The sequence below is a fragment of the Cryptomeria japonica genome, chromosome 11 (genome assembly GCF_030272615.1).
Source record: "Cryptomeria japonica chromosome 11, Sugi_1.0, whole genome shotgun sequence".
Classification (NCBI taxonomy): Eukaryota; Viridiplantae; Streptophyta; class Pinopsida; order Cupressales; family Cupressaceae; genus Cryptomeria; species Cryptomeria japonica.
In genome coordinates, this window is record NC_081415.1 from 688,494,824 (window position 1) to 688,507,619 (window position 12,796).

At 34.3% G+C, this 12,796-nt stretch overlaps 1 protein-coding gene across 1 annotated transcript in view; it reads left to right on the plus strand.

The window, feature by feature from the left end:
* The first annotated feature begins 8,473 nt into the window (after positions 1–8,473).
* LOC131038132 (uncharacterized) overlaps positions 8,474–12,796 on the plus strand; it is a 36,454-nt gene continuing 32,131 nt past the window's right edge. Inside the window, exon 1 of the mRNA XM_057970459.2 lies at positions 8,474–8,896. The gene's annotated coding sequence lies outside the window, so the exon portion shown is untranslated. The remainder of the gene's footprint in view (positions 8,897–12,796) is intronic.

The following is a 12,796-nucleotide window of genomic DNA, read 5'->3' on the forward strand; positions in this document are numbered from 1 at the left end:
CCTAACTAGAAAGCATGAAAAATTTCTCTGTTTCAAGTTCTTAATGCACCAAAAGGAAAATTTGTGATTTTTAGGGGTGAATTTTAACCTGCACAAACCACAATTTGTTAGTAAAATCTATGTCCAAGGGGGGGCTTCCACAAGCCTAATATTTTCAAATTTTTGGTTACAAGGTGAGTTTTACAATATTCTGTTGCAATAGCACTAGTCTGCGTTTAAACAGAAGCGCTCAAAGAAGGGTAAAACCAGAGAGGCAAAAGCGCTAAAAGATTTTCAACAACGCCAAAAGAAAGACAAAAGCACCAAAACAAATCCAAAAGTGCTGAAACTTGGACAATAGCGCTATTGTAAGAACAATAGCGCTAAAAGAAAAAGTGTCAGTAGCGCTAGAACGTGTTCAATAGTGCTAAAGCGCAACCTGTGTGACACTTTCAACAATCAAACATGTTAGTTAAAAAAAAAATATGTTTTTGGTGCTTGGATTTCACGTCGGGTTCACCAAATGATGCCTTCCTAAATGGACAAGGTTAGCAAATGACAAACAACACACAAAAAACCAAAAGATCGTTAGTGTTAGTCAATAAAAAACTAATCTAAAAAGACCAAGAGAGACACTAAAAACATGCTAATATATCTAACCAAAGAAACAAAGATAATGAGACATCTTCAAATGCCTCTTAGCATGGTCTTGGCTCCTTCTCCCTTGTTCCTCTCCTTTCCAAGTTCCAAAATAGTGTAGCTCTCAGCAGCTTTTTGCACTATGGATGCTTATGGAGGATTGAGATTGTAGTATTGAGCTCTAAATGTGAAATAAAAAGCTAATACTATGCTATTGATGCTAAAATGATTTATTTTTAACCAAAATGACAATATATGAGTTAATTATGTTAAAATGCTCTCTTAAAATGCCTATAACTTAAATGCATACAAGTTTTCAGGATCTGGATTATGAAGAAATGGGCTCTATTTATAGGAAAAATGGAGCAATGGATGGCTGAGATTGAACAATCTCAACAAGGGTCAGGATTGAATGATTTCAAATCCATGTGAGGGCTTTCAACCCAATCCCAAGATGACAAGTGTCAATGTGAGATAGGTTGAGAGGAGAGGGAATAAGCATTAAATGCCTGATATGACTTTGGGAGTTAGAGTCAAGGTTGGTTGAATGAATAAACTCTTTATTCAAAGAATAAAGCTTTTATCCAATGGATAAACTCTTGTGCAAATGTGAAATGGATAAATATGGTCAAAACAATAAATGTTTGGGGGGACACGTTTGAAATAACCATAAATGGTTATGTAAGAGCCATAAATGGTCATGTAAGAGCCATTAGTGGTCTTGGAAGACTTTGGGGGTTAATTTGTTGAACACACAAAGCATTAAATGCTTTTCAAAGACTTTGGAGTCTTTGAGAAGTGACTCCATTTTGCTTAGGAATGTGACAATAATTAGGAGATGGATTAGGCTAATTAGGAAGGGGTTAGAAGAATCTAGAAGGGGATTAGATTTTGCAAGTGGATTTGGTGTGTGAGGGAAAATAAGATTTTATTAAAATAAAAATTCATTTATTTCAATAAATGTGTGCAAGTTGCATTTGTAGGAAAATGCAAGTGGGGGGGGGGGGATAATGATTTAAATAAATGTTTTATTTAATTTATTTAAAAGAGGAAAAGGGGAATTTAATTAAATAAATAGATTTTATTTATTTAATTGATTTGTATTTGGTTTAATGAATTAATTAAAATAAATTGAATAATTTATTTAATTAATAGAAGAATGTTTGGAGATGAATTAATTAAATATTTATTTAATTAACTGATGGTTAGTGGATTTTTAATCAAATAAATAGCATTTATTTATTTAATTAAGCTGGACAGATTTGTGTGACTACAATTCCTAATGTGTAAGATTTTATAAAATTATTCTCTTTTTTTTTTGCATTTCAAACAATGAATACTAATCTAAAAGATTTGAATATTCCTAATGTGTATGATTTTGTAAAATTATTCATTTTTATTTGGCATTTCAGATAATGAATACTAATATAGAAGATTCAAAAAGGCCAATGATCCATGATCAAACCAAAAATTTGTAGTCTCGCAAGAGGAGCCGCTTGTACTATGCTCGCCATAGAGAAGAAATAAGTGTTCATCATTGTCTGCAACAAACACAACACTTACAACAAACATCAAGTCAACCAATACCTATTCAGATGCAAGCCGCTACAAGTTCCCAATTTAAAAAAACCTATAGCCCAATTCAAACACATCTACCTAAACAAAGGCCTCAAAACCCAAGTGCAATTAACAAAATGGATAAGAAATGATCCACAAGATTTATAGAGATATTTTAAAAATTTAGAAATAGGGTAGATGCACTATCAAAGTTAGAATCATGTAATATATGTAAGGAACGGTGCCTTGGTATGCATGTTTGTTTGCCAAACAACAAATCTACTTATAGAAGGTGCATTTCTAAGAAAGGAATACCTTAATTCTCCACAAAAAACAACATGGACCCATGTGAACAACCAACTGTTTTAAAAATCCTCACCCAAGTAGAAGAGATGCTCATTGCACGTGTGAACCCAATATTGCAAGTTACACATGCACATGATGAAAAATATAAATATAGTGGATATACAATCAACTTTCCCCAAGACATCACAACAATAACAAAATGTTTACTACATAGAATTGAAGACTTGGTTGTATTAATAATTCGAAGAATAAATACACATGGGAGTCATTATGATTGCTATGTCAATAGAAGTCATGTTCAAAATGAATTGGCATACAAAATAAAATATGACCCCTACTACAAGGATGTTCAAATCAATGTCGGTGCATTATCACTACTACCTAACTCTACCACAAACATTTTTGAATTCTTACACACAGTTCAAGCTAAAAATGAAGAAGCAACATCAACAGACATTGAACTTGAAAATACTCAATATAAATTGGATAGCGAAATAGAAAATTCAACATCATTTATGGTTAAACTACCAAACAAACGTTGTGAGCTTCAAATCATTAAAGAATCTTTACACATAGAAAATGAAGATGATACCGTTATTGAATGGTCACACATTACTCCAACCCCCATAAATGAGTACACTATCGAGGGTCTATTTGATATAGCTTTACCCACACTTTTCCTAAATGGAAACGTATTGCCTATACAACCACTTGCTAGGGAAGTTCATCTTCATGAATATGCCTTGCACCTTATGCGGTTCCATGACAATAGATTTGGACAACATCCACGCTTCAAATACTTCCTTCTAAACCTTATGATGCGCCACTGCAACCAATCTCTTTCCATAGTATTCATTAAAAAAAAGTAGAGGACAATGTACCAACCATAATTGAAGGCCTCCATACCCACTTAAAAAAATTACCAGATAATCAATTAGCAAACAAATTATTGCACTTTGGATATACTTTACGAGGAACATGATCATATTGGAACAAGTCTCGAACAAATCTAACAACTATGATCAACCAAATAGGTTCCCCTACATTGTTTTTCACATTAAGTGCAACAGATACAAAGTGGCTTGATTTACACAAGATTTTCACCCAAAACAATACACCTTCAACACTCTCAAACAAACAACACATAGAAAGAGTGCATGGAATCTACTTTATTCAATGATAAAGCGAGACACAAATCTTATGAATCATCAAGAAATGATGACAGACTGAACATCCACAACCCATAAATGCTCTCAATATGGAGAGCTAATATAGATTGCCAGCCTGTAATCTCACGAATCCATGTCCTCAAATACATTGCCAAGTATGCATCTAGAGCTGAAAAAAAATCAGAGAGTTGTGTTAGCATGTTGACAAGAATTTGTTCAACTAAAAGACTAGAAGACCAAGCCTTAAGAGCATACCAAAAATTAATGGCTGATATTGTTGCTAAAAGAGATATAGGAGCACAAGAAACATGTCACATGCTACAAAAATTACCGCTCGTGGTCTATAACCGTCAATTTATATTGCTAAATGTAGGAAAAAAGTGTTCACTATTTAAAAACAACAAACAGTGGTAGCGAGATACAATCAAACTACATACAATCCTACATGCAATGCCCACCTCATCTAGAAACTATATCACTTATTGAATCAACAAGATCCCTCACATATGCTTCTTCTCGCAAAGGATTTAAATGGTGAGAAAGAAAAGACAAAGCAATAGTTCAAGTCTTTCCATGATTTTATACTATTCCAAAAGAAGACTTTGAATATTTTGAGACATTTTGTTGGAGTGAGTTACTGCTATATAAACATTTTCAACAAATAGATGATGATATAGGCCTAACAAAAGAATATATAATCAACATTTGGAAGCACATGAACACACAAAAATACAATGCATGACATGTTAATCGGACTAATCAAATTGAAGATATCATCAAAGATGAAAACTATTTTGACAAGGATATTGAAAAACAAGAAAGCTTGCAAATGGATGCACTACTGTATTTGACTCCAAATTCTGACGAATGTTTGTTGATATATCGACAAACTTTTGTTGGATTACTGACGAAACACCCATACAATTTTCATCGCAATTTTTTCGTCGCTTTTTCGACGAAATTTATATACGTCAAAATTTTGATGAATTATCGTCGGATAGTGGCACGGTCATTGGAACTGATTTTCGTCAATAAATCGATGAAAAGTTTGTCCAAAATAATCACAAAACATTGTACAATGTCTCTTTAGTCATTGATTTAGTCATTGATTGTTGTTAACTAGTCATTTATTTAGTCATGGTAGTCATTGATTGCTGAACTATTTGGTCATTTATTTAGTCATGGTAGTCATTTATATATATTAAATTAATTATATTTTTAAAAAATTTGGAGCTGCGACCTCCATGGAGGCTGCAACATGCATGGTGGGGGTTGCAACCTCCATGGAGGCCGCAGAACCCACATTTGTGGGGGTTGCAACCTCCATGGAGGCCACAAGTCCTCATGGCAAAGTTGAAAGGGAGGGGAATTTCAAACCCCTTCCTGTAAAAAAAAATAATAAAAAACATATAAATCTTGCAAATTGAAAGGAAACAAAAACCCTATAATATTTTCATGGCCACCACTCTTTTCTAGTCCACACCTGTGAGATATCTGCAAAAACAAAGAAAAGATGCAAAAAAATTAGATCTAGGGTTTCACTGAGAAAACAAGAGGGAAAGAAAAAAAATATCAAAATAAAATTGGTGCTAACCCAAAACAAATAAAATGGAGATTTTGATCTCCCTCAGATGCTTATGGCCGCCACTCCTTCCCAACTTGAAAATCTGCAAACAATATAAGAGAAAAATTACATTAGATCTAGGGTTTTAAAAATGCTATAAGAATTGATTGGGTGAAATCTTTGATCTCCATAGCTTATTTGATGAAGCCAAAGCACTTTTGAGAAACCTGCAACAATGGCTTCCATGGATGAGGCTAGGGTTAGAAATATAGAGAAAATGCTCAAATGAGAGAATAGGATTACTTTCCATCATAATAGATGTTAGGGTTTTCCATTCAAGCCCTAAGATCCAATGGTAGAGATTAAAATAATCTAATGGATGAGATTCTTTGCACAACCCATTAGGATTGAGGCTAGAAGTTTTTTATGAAAATTAAAATAATCAATTATGACTAGCATCATGGTGTGGGACCATAATGTTAGGTACCCATGACTTGGTGTAACTTAAATATATATTATATTAAAGATACATAGTTATATATACAAACATATACATATATATACACATATACAAATATATATAAATATAATATAGATTTATTAATAATATATATTTATATATAAAAATATAAGATACACACACATGTATATATATGTATATACACATACATGTGTACATACATACATATAACTATTATCCAAGCATAAATCTAATGTTTAGTTGTGTATTTTATTTGATGATCAAATTAGTCATTTATAAATTGTCGAGCTCACTTTTATTTATTAAAAAAACATTCATACAAATTCCGATGAACGTTCGTCGAAATTCCGATGAACTTTCATTGGAAATTCCGATGAACTTTTGTTGGAAATTTTTGTCAGAAACTTTCGTCGAAATTCTGATGAACGTTGGGCATAAATTTTAATTATCCAACGAAACATCTAATTATTCATCTTTCTTTGGATTTTGCAGTCAAATGAGTTAGTGATGAATGGGGGTTATTCTCTCAAATGGGTCTTGCTAATAGTATCAAATTTAATGAACTTGAGATGTTAGGCTGACATGATTTTGACATCAACAACAAACCGGAAAACCACAATGTTCCTCCAAATTTGCATGGAGTTGTTGTTCAATTTTTACACACAAGCAAGATGTATCAAATAGAAATTCATTCACCCATAAATTTGAACAACAAAAACTACACATTATCACCAAAACAACAACAAGCACTTTCTATCATTACAAATTATTCAAAAGATAACTCCTCAAAACAACCATTATATATGGTCATACAAGGCAAAACAAGAACTGAAAAATCCTATCTAATCAATTGCATAAGAAATGCACTTCAAAATCACGCACCAACAACAATATACCCACTCCTTGTTCTTGCCCCATCAAGAATCTCATCATTTAATATACAAGCCACAACTATACATTCCGCCCTCAAGGTTCCAATTAGAGATATGCAACCATTGCAAGGACAAACATTAGCAACCTTTCAAGAAGTCATGAAAAGTATACAATACATTCTCATTGATGAGATGAGCTTTATTGGGCCAAAAACATTGTTAAAAAGTGACAACAGGCTATGTGAAGCAATACCCCAAAAACAAAATATCTGCTTCGGTGGCATTTCTCTAATTCTTGTAGGCGACTTTGCACAATTACTGCTTGTAATGGATAAACCTATCTATGCATCACACACATCTACAAGAAACTTGTGGCACAAATTCAATACAATTGTAACATTACACACAATATTTAGACAAGCGGGTGATGATCCAATCCAAACACAATTTCGTCATACATTGCAAAACATGCGCAATGCAGAACCAATAAACCACGACTAGGAATTGTTGATGACTCGCACAAACAAGCAAATAATAACAGTTGAACAAAGAGATTTTGACCAATCCATACATTTATTTGCTACGAATGAGCTAGTGGCATTACATAATAGAAAAATGTTGAAATAACTAAATGTTCCTATTGCACTCAGCCTTGCGGTAAATGAACAAAATAAATTATTTGTTGTTGATAATGATAATCAACTTTCCCAAGAGGTGTTACTAAGCAAATATCAACAAGTAATGCGTACCGCAAACCTATGGATCCAAATTGGTCTTGTAAATGACTCTCTTGGAGAGGTCAAAGACATTATATATCCATTCGGATTAAAACCACTAGACTTGCCAGCATATGTCACAATCACTTTTGAAAACTATAGTGGTCCACCATGGGATGAAACAAATCCAAAAACTATACCGATACAACTAGTAACCTGAGGAAACCGAACACAAACACCACTAACCATGGCACTGTACACAAATCACAAGGATTAACACTAAATAAAGCCACAATTGATATTGGGAAAACTGAATGCCAAGGCCTCACATTTATAATGATATCTAGAGTCATAACCATAAAAGGCTGGCGCATAGAATCTGCATTCTCTTTCAAGTGCTATTCAAAAATGAAGAAAAATCCATACAACATTATTAGAAAGAAAGAAGAAGAGCGTCTATAGTTGCTCTCACAATAAAAAGCTCACGCATGTATAATTACTTGTACGTAATCCTAAAATAATAAACATCTAATTATTTTTTGTTTAGACTACAGGTTGCATTTTCAAAAAGTTAAAAACATCTGCAATACCTCTCACAAGTCTCTTCAACAACTTAAAAAAAACTCTTCAACAATAGGTAATTTAACTAAATCTGTAATATTGTGTTTGGCAACCATCTATAGCGTTTTGTTCGTCTGCATTTATTTCTAAGTTGTTTCGCCCATGCTATCGTACCTGGTGTTTCAACAAGAAGGAAACTAACATGTGTTTGTTCAAAATAAATATAGATCAAAGAAGTAACGAAAGAAGCTATAGGAATTGGAATAGATCATTTATGGAATTTTCAATTACATACCATATACGCACATTCTCTTACAAAAAAGCTATGCACAAGGTCTTCTTAGAGCATTTAATGTATATATGAATATATGGGACCCAAATAATTATGAAATCCATATTGTACAGAATATTAGAAAATATATTACATTTTTAAATGTTAAATTTTATTAATGTCTTCTCCATTTTACCTATCACTACCCTTGCACCCCAAGGCTGGAAGTGCTTGTCATACTCACTCTTAAATTGAGTTGATTGTTTATTTAATTGTTTCATTTTATTTAACTAACTAACTAACTAGCATATTTATGTGTTTGTGATTTACACCCTTATCACACTGCCTTGAGTTTGAAACAGGAATAACCTTGTAAAGCCTTTTCTTATGGTTAGGAAAACAACATAACAAATCAGTTCTGGTGCTAAATTGGCGAAAAATTAGATCATATTCTACCTCGATACGTTTGGTAGGTACGGTAAGCAACAAAACTAAAAATAAAAATCACTGCCTGTTGACGGCGTTGCATGATTTGCTGCCAAGAATTTCTTCAAGTGGGCTGCTACTGGTACTACTCTGACAAAAAAATGCACGTAGCAAGTATTTATCACAAAATGTCCACGCAGTCTTGCTTTTAAAAAGCTTCAACGATTTGGTCGCAGATTTAATCTGCTGTCCTTCTCAATTGTTTTTGGAGATCCCCGGTCTAGTGCGAATAGGAGCATCTACAGGGTACTGGTAGACACAATTTTCCCGATCTCCATATCATCTGCTGAAGCAGGTTCGTCAGGATTCATAATTTGACTTCATATCGATCGATTTTTCTTTTTAGTTTAAATGTTTGGTTATTGTAGTTTGTATTTGGTTTACAAGGTGGACTGTATGCCCATCTTTTCTTGCTTGTATTGATGTAAACTCTAATTAAATGGACAACAAAATCTAATCATTTGTTTTGTCCTATTTTTATAGAATTTTTTGGGGTTTGGTCTTTGTATACTTAGATAAGTGATTTTGGGCATGACTGGGAGAATGTGATCCGATGGAGTTTAATTGTAGAACATGAGCTGCTTTTGTTATTGATCTGACCACTAAGCCCTGGCTGTACAACCCAATTGGTTTTAGGGTATGATGAAACATAGGACTGAAGCAATATGTTTTTTTGGGTTGTAGTTTGATATTGCTACAAACCTGCTAGATTGATATTTTCATTTTCCTGTTGGGCTTGTTCTCACTCTTGGCTTTGGCTTTGGGATCTATGTAGGCATGTGTTTAAATTGTTTTTGATTCACTTCCATTAGATATTAAAGCGGTAGCACTCTCTCTCCCATCAAACTTAGAAGTCATATCCGCGGGATTCAATCTTACCAAAATTTGCCAGGGATTTGCCCGTTATCTTTGCTTGGCGGGCTTGCATTATCATGCTCATTCAACACATAGATCATAGCCTGTGGGATTTGAACCTGGATCGTTATCACGGCAATAGCTCAGCATTCAGCATCGAGCATGGCTTCATTTGATATTTTTTTAATCAATTAATTGGTCAAACTTAATGCTTTTCCATGCCCTGTTTTAATGTAGGGATCTAGAGCATTGTCTTTCTTAGGGAAACTGTATGGCTGAAAAGGCACATCCAAGGGGGTATGTAGTCCATTGAAATTCATTTGGGACTTTCATCTACTTTCATTGTTCTTACCCCCCGTAATCATGGATGTTTTAACATCGGGTGGATGTCCAGTGGAGTTTGAACCTGGGTTACATTGCGGCAATTGTTTTGCCTTTCTACTAGACAATAGGCCTGCTGGACTCCTATGCCGTAAATTGCTTTACTTGACATGAGATATGTTTTTTCTCATGATTGCAAGTGCAAGTTTAGCCTAAGTTTCTCTTGAGTGGATGCTAATGCACTTATGTAGTGCACTGGAGCAAATGAAAGGTGTTTGCATGCTACAGCAAGTTGTTCTGTGATGGTAATTATAACACTTGCCTCAATAATGTAAGGTGTTGAGCTGGTTTGTAATGCTCCTGCATAAAATGTATCCGCATGCAATGTGTCTTAATTAAAGAGTCTTACTTTTGGTATTTAAATTTTATAAGATTAGAAGTCAACATGCCTGCTATTGGTGTTTATTTTCTCAGAGATGGCTTCCTTTGCTTAGATATTAGTTGCCATTGTTCTTCAATGAGCTTCATAAGCTGGCCAATTTTATCACTCTTGGATTGTAGGCTTGCTGCTTATTAGGGCTTACATATGATAATTGTGTGAAAGCAGTGTATCAATATGCTAGTGTCCATGTCACTGTCTTATATGAACAGGTTGAACGCAGATTTACTAAAATTGTTTAGTGCAGGGAAAATGTCAGTTTTTTCAAAAATTCGGGTTTTATGAGGACTTCATCTCAGTTATTAGGCATGCTGGCTAATACAGGAAAAATATCGGCAATCTTTTCTAAGATTATCTCAAAATGACACGATTTGTCAATTATATAACCATATACTTGATTTTTGAAAGATAGTATCTGGATTTAATGTTGGTGTTGGAAATAAGCCACACGCGAACCGACGATGGACTGGTCCAAGAGGGGCCAGTAGCTCAGTGGTAGAGCACTCTAGCAGCGTATGGAAGGTCATAGGTTCGAGTCCTAGCTGGTCCATGTCTCAACATGGTATCAGAGCCAGGTCCAGGCTAGGAGCCCCAAGCACACGAGAGGTGTGGCTTAAGGGGGGTGTTGGTGTTGGAAATAAGCCACACCCGAACCGACGATGGACTGGTCCAAGAGGGGCCAGTAGCTCAGTGGTAGAGCACTCTAGCAGCGTATGGAAGGTCCTAGGTTCGAGTCCTAGCTGGTCCATGTCTCAACATTTAAGTGTGTTCCATCCTATGTAACCAAAAACAAGAAATGAGAAACATGATGCCATTGACAACATGACAGAAAATGGGGGTTGGATGTGATTGAAAATAATAAATGAATAGAAGCAGTTTCCCATATATTTTGCTATTTTTTTAATGTTTTCTGATTTTACCAACATTAATTGGAATATGATTGCATATCACTTCCAAAATCAATTATGAAGCTTAGCCATACAATGTTTGTGCGTGTTCATCATACCATAATTTTTTCATGATACTTTATCTTATTTATACTCTCTGTTTTAGGTGCTACTGCTAGTATTTAAGGACACTTTGTTGTTACCCTTTCAACATTACACTATTGCTTTTCTTAGACAGCTTCCTTATCATAATGCAAAAAATGATTCTTTTCGAAAGATCCCAAGAAGGTAGACTTTAGACTCTTGTACAGATGTAGTACAACTAGTAATCTGAGAGAATTGACAAGAAAAACTAATAATATTTTACACCAAATTTTAAAGATTCCCATTGCTCATGCCATACTCGAATACAGTCAGACACCCATAAAAAGAAGGCAAAGACACTTGAGAGCTTTAAACAGGGCAGCATGCATGTAAAATGAACCCAAATTTTATTGAAGCAAATGCAATTATATTTCAGATGGTATGAGACTACTAGCAGTATGATGCATATATAATATACTACAACGCCTTCATAATACAGATGGTACATAAGCTTGAATTGAGAAAAATGCAGAGCAGTGAGAAGTGTAAAAAAAAGGCTACGTGGGTGGATTCCAACATCCCCACGAATAGTAGGCTATTACACAAGGGTCGAATTTGACAGTCATTCCTGCCTGCCAGGTAAATTTTTAATGATAAGTGTCTTTTAGACATTGCCCGTAAAATGCCAGAATGCTTGGGGGCAAAAGCGAAAGAAATTAGAGATCAAATAATGTGACCCATAGTCCTTATAATTTTTTAAACTATTGAAGGTTCACCCAAAATTTCACCCTGCATTTGATACAGTTTCCAGATTTTTTGTAATGTATTGTATTATTAAACATTGCAAATATGCTAATGTGGCTATCAAATTTAACCCTACCTGCTGCATGTGCTTGCAGCCTCAATAAATGGCCCGCAACTAGCCCCAAAGCATGGCTATTGTGGTTGCAAGAGAATTTGTGGTGCAACGTGAAATGGAAAAACCAGTTTGCAGCAACCATTTCTCATTATGAAAGGCTGCAGGTCCACAAAACATGAAGTGGATATTTGACTTTGTATTTATTGCAACATAGGTTCTATCCTTTTTTTATGGCAAGATGCATGATCTAAGTGATAGTTAATTAAATTGATTTTTATTAAATTGTCAACAGAATAAATAAAATATTCAAATGATGACTTAATATTAATTAATTTAATTAAAAATAAAATATTATTATAATATCACTTTATTAAATATATTTCTCCAGCAAGTCGGCCTATCTTCTAGATTCTTCTTGGAGATCTTTATAAGGGGGTTCTTGATGATGTATTGGGCATGCTGAATTTTGATAAACGACTTATGATTTCTGGAGACGAAAACCTTCAGGAGTTCGATAGAAGGGCTGGATGAAAACCTGGTTATTCCAAGAGGTGGATTCGTGATGGAGTTCATAGGTGGGCAAATTTGCAAAGGTTTCTTATTAGAATTAGAAATAAGGATTGATATATTGTCAGGTGACGGGTTTAATGGTTATTGTATTTCTGAGTGTATCAATAGGAGAATTGCATTTTATTAGTGATCTTAATAAGAGCTGAGAAATATATTAAATCATCCTTCAGTAATATTCCT